This window comes from Sapajus apella, unplaced genomic scaffold (assembly GCF_009761245.1).
Source record: "Sapajus apella isolate SASKATOON/1434 unplaced genomic scaffold, GSC_monkey_1.0 scaffold33, whole genome shotgun sequence".
Lineage (NCBI taxonomy): Eukaryota > Metazoa > Chordata > Mammalia > Primates > Cebidae > Sapajus > Sapajus apella.
The window spans coordinates 2,849,631-2,854,600 of record NW_022436973.1 but is presented as its reverse complement, the minus strand read 5'-3'; positions in this window follow the sequence as shown (position 1 = coordinate 2,854,600).

Sequence of the window (4,970 nt, the reverse complement as noted above, 5' to 3'; positions counted from 1 at the left end):
AATCAGAATTCACACGTGAATGTAGAGATGGAATTTCTTTCTGTCTCTCTTTTCTGCCTTGTTGTTGTTGCTGTCTGACAAGAAAATCCGTCTGGGTCTCTCTGTCACTATCGCCATCTCTGTTCCTCTGTCCTTTCTGAGTACTTGATGAAGACACCCTGCCTGGAAATAATTGCATTCAGACCCCTGAGTCCCACTTAAAAGTCTTTGGGACTGATCGAGATAAATCCCATCAGGCTTTTGTTTCCACTCAAAGTGCCCCCATCATTTATTAGACGAATTAAAGTATCAATTTCTGTTTAAACATTAACAGGGTGATGCCAAATATTAGTCAGTTCCTAATAATTCTGAGGGATTAAAAAGATAATAAAAGTAATAGTCCATTACATTACCTACTTCAGCAAGATTGTAATGAACGTAATAAATTCTGGATCAGGGTTATAACAACTTCCATCTATTTAAAATGAATTTGTAGGGTTACTTTCATTAACTATGTATATGGGGAAAATGATCTGACATATTACTTTAAAAGAGCTGTAAAACCGATTAGGAGAAAATATGCTTTCCAGACAGGGATGCCGGCCACTGGGGACAACTGCATCCTTGGGAAGTCGGAACCAGCTGCCGAGATAGCCCGATTTCGTCCTTCCAGCTCCACCCGCCCACTACTCCGAAACAAAATCATGACAGCATCAGCGCTGGTGAACGAGGGTGAGGGAACCTTCTTTTTCCCCTTCTCCTTTTTTTTTTTTTTTTTTTTTTTTCCTTCCCAGGTATATTCCTACTAATGAACCAGGGCTCACTCTGGGAACTTCTGCAAGGAAATAAACCCTAAGCCTGCAGCCCAGCCTGGCCTTTGGACCCCCAGGGGAAAGCTGCCATATTAAAGGGGCCTATGCCCTCATTGCTAGAGGAGACAAGGGAGCGAGCACTTGACTGCACCACAGAAATTACTGCTGTACCTCGAATGCCCGCTTCATTTATCAATTTCATAGCAGAAAAACCCATATGACTGCCTTGTTCACTCGCACGCTAAATCTAGTCACAGAAAGCTCCCCACTGCCAGTCAAGTGTATTACGCACAAGCCTGGATAAAGTAACTTGAAATACCACTAATGATTTATACTTAATTGAACTTCTAAGTGATTAAAGTGGCAGTAATGAATGAATAACACCCTCCTCATTCCCTTGACCACTCCGCCCAGCCCCTCCAGACAGAGTGGGCCTTGCCTGGGGAAGTCAGCAGGGATGTCAGCGGGGATAGCCGACCGAAGCCATCCTCTGGGCTCCCCAACACTGCTCATCCTGGCTCAAGTGCTCTCACTTGCAGTAAATGACTCCATAAGCACTGAATCAGACCATTGATCCTTTTTATTAGATTACCCAATTGTAAGGTTAATGCGTTTGCATTTGGCAAACAGGGTCGGTGAGCTCAAATCCCAAGCAGGGATCATCAGCGTTTAAAAGGACACATGTGGGGAGCAACTCTGTCAACACATAGATTTGCTGGTGGCAGTAGCCAGATGCTGATACCCTTCCTTCCCCTGGCCCCCTCACCAAAGAAGGTGCCATAAGAATCCACTTCCAGCCTGTGTCTTCCTTAACAGAAGCTCCCGTGACATCCAGGGGGCCAAACCTGCTGCCCATGTCCTCCCCACCCCCGGTGCTTCTGTTTCTGGAAGAAGTAAGAATACTGCAAAAGTTTCAGCCACCTCAGACAGGGACAAAGGTGGATAGTTCACCTCTGGCCAGGAACCTTGCTGCCTTCTCTAAATGGAGGAGAGCCAGGACTTAAATCAGTGACAAGGACACAGGCTTCAGAAACCAAAAATTCTTCTTTTCTGATAGTCATAGAGTCAGACAGGGGCAGCCATTTATACCTAGGCCTCTACACCCAATGTGGATTTATTCTTGGATTTTCTAAATGCATTAACCAAATCCTATTTAAGTGGTCTGCCTTCCTTAGGATTTTCTAGTAAAGAAATTTGTAAGTTGGAAAAACACACTTTGTTGATCTCATATGAGTTCTACATTGGAGAATATAACCATGGTTTAGGGGAAATTAGGTTACCCAGAGAAATCACCCCAGAAAACCATGTCATTTTATAGAAAAGGAAAATGGGGGTGCAGAAAGAATGAAACTTACCCAAGGACCACCCCCACCACAGTGAGTTCATGGAAAAACTCCCATCTTCTGCCTTCCACATCAGCCTGATGGGCCATCCTCGGGTAAGAAAGCAGTACTCGCAGAAGAGGGGGTTTTGAGGCTGCAGCAGTAAAGAAACAGTCTTTTTATACAAATGTCCTATGACACAAGCCATATTTCATACTCAGCTGCATAAACTGGGTCTTTGTCTAAATTGTTCTATGGAGTAAGATTCACTCTAAGTATTGCTTACAGGATGGATTTGTTCAGCATCTTGCCTCTGAGGACGAGGAAGCTGGTTTCATCATTTCCATTCAGTTCACTTTTTCTGCTGTTCATTTTCTAAAGGTGGCTAGGATGCTGGGGAACAACCCATCACGTGAAGTCAGATACTGAGGATTCAAGCCACAGCCCTGTCACTTATGGGGCATGTTATTGTTCTAAGCCTCAGCCTCCTTCATTGCAATAATTCCTCCTTGCTAGATTGTTTTGAAATTAAATGGGATAATATATCTATGAAAACGACCAGTGCAGATGAATCTGTTATCCAGGTAGGGCTCCTTATCCATGACTTTTCTCCCTCCTGGTTTCATAGAAAAAGAGTGATCCCCTGGGCTTTACAGGCAGTAACTGACTGGTGACAGGGAGTCTAGAGACAGCCCACATCCGTAAAGGGAATTATTTCCCATCCCAGCTCCCTCTTGCTTTGCAAGAGAGGCCCAGGCCCTTGCCAGCCTCTCACTTGCCTCCTCTGCTGAAGGCTGGAGACCGTGCCTTCTCTGAATCACTGCTCAGACCTTGTCTGAGTCTCCTAGGGCTTAAGAGGCCATGAAGATAGGGGTAGGGCAATTGCTATAACAACAATTCAATCACACTCCAAATGCCATAATAGTCATTCTTATTTACTTATATTTTTTGAGCACTCTGCCATTTAAGTACTTTTTACATGTGTTTAACCTCACTTAAGCCTCTCAGCAATCCTATGAAATTCAAATGGCCATGCCCACTTTACAGAAGCAGAAATCGAGGCTTACATAGGTAAAGTGACATTCCAAAGTGACACGGCTGGGAGGGGGCAGAGCTAGGTTTTAAGCCCAACCCAGTCAGGCTCCAGGATCTGTACTCCATCACTGTGCCCTGCTCCTAGGACTCACGTTACCTTTGTGGCAGGACCCAAGCCAGACGTCAACAGGGACCTGACCTCTCCTTCCTATTTTAGCCAGCTGACCCATTGAGCCCCAGGGGCAGGTATCTGTTCTCAGAGAAAGCAGAGCATCAGAGGAGAAGGGGAAAAAACATCTAAGTGAGCAACAGCTGACCTCTGTGAGTTATTGAGAAAAATGCCGAGGTGGCAAGACTGGTGGTGACAGGGCCCTGGGGGCCTAAAGGAAGGGCGCTTATCTGATTGGGAGTGCATACGGGCAGATTCTACCTGGAGATAGTTGTAGCTGGGCTGTCTGGGAAGAGCGCAAAGAGAGGCCCCAGCTGGAATAGGCTAGTAATCCAGAAAGGAGTTCCCAGCATTAGAGCTTGCCTCCCAACAAGCTTCAGGCCTGAGTAGGCCAAATCCCGTATCCCCATAGGCCAGGCCATCAGCCGTGGCCTCTGTTCTAAAGAGGACACACAGAATACTGGGGGTAGGGAGGTAGATGCCTTGGGAGAAGAAGCCTGTATATGCATAGACACCAACAGACTCTGTCTCTAAGTGGGTCTGTGCTTGTCTGCAGGGGTGTGTGCGTGTGTGTGTGCATGTGCATGTGTGGGCCCACACAGCATCTGAGAGTGATGTGTGGGACAGTGTCTCTGTATGGTTGTATCTCTCTGCAAGGATGAGGGTGAGTGGGCATGTGTATGAGTGACCATGGCTGGCCCCAGGACCAGCATCTATGGATGTGTGGAGGTCTTCCTGCCCATGACTCAGCTGAGGTGAAGGATGATGAGGAAACAGTTGGTGCCATCAGTGGGAATGTCATGATTCATAGAAGCAGGTTCTGGGGGGCCGAGAAGGAAGGGTTTTCAAGAGTCAGGAAGGGCTGCCTGGAAGAAGGGGCATTCGCTACGTGGAATCTTCCTCCTGAGTCTCTAATGGGCTGGACCTGAACCAGAATGTGTGGAAACCCCTGTTACCTCCCAGTCATATTTGGTTTATTGTCCCAAAGCAGTTTGAGATAGGTCAAGCAGCACAATGAGCTGAAGAGTTAACCAGCCTCTCCCCCTGAAATATAAGCACAAGCTCCCCATCAAGTGCTGTGTTTATGGAAGGAGATGGGAGTAACCAGTACAGTCCCTGGCTTCCTCTGACTCCTGGACTTGGGGCCCCGGAGTACTGCCTGGTGGGTGTTTCCCTGCTGGACTGACCTGATTTTTTATGCACAATGCAGAACAGACCCCTGCCCGGAGCTGGGCTCTGACCCTGTGCCCAGGGCTGCTGTGGGCAACAGAGCTTGTCTCTACCTCTGGTCTGGAGGCTGCAGTGCTTGAAACCCACTTCTAGCACCACCTTTACTGCTGTATGATTTGGGACAAGCCCTTTCAGCAACGTGAGCTTCGGTTTCCTCCTCTGTCAGATACAGATGATTATTTTCCCCCTACCTCAGTCACTGATCCTTGGTAGCTGTGCCTCAAGCAACTCGCTAAGCCCTCTGAGGTTCAGTTTGCGCATCTGTAAAAAAGGGAGAAGAACAACAAATGAGATCATGTGGAGGAAAGCACTTTAAAATGTAAAAAGTACCTAGCATTTGAAAGAAATCACCCGTGAGATGGAAAAGCTTGGCCAGATTCTCAGTTCTTGGCTCCATCTGCAACCCTGGCTGGGCATTTCTCA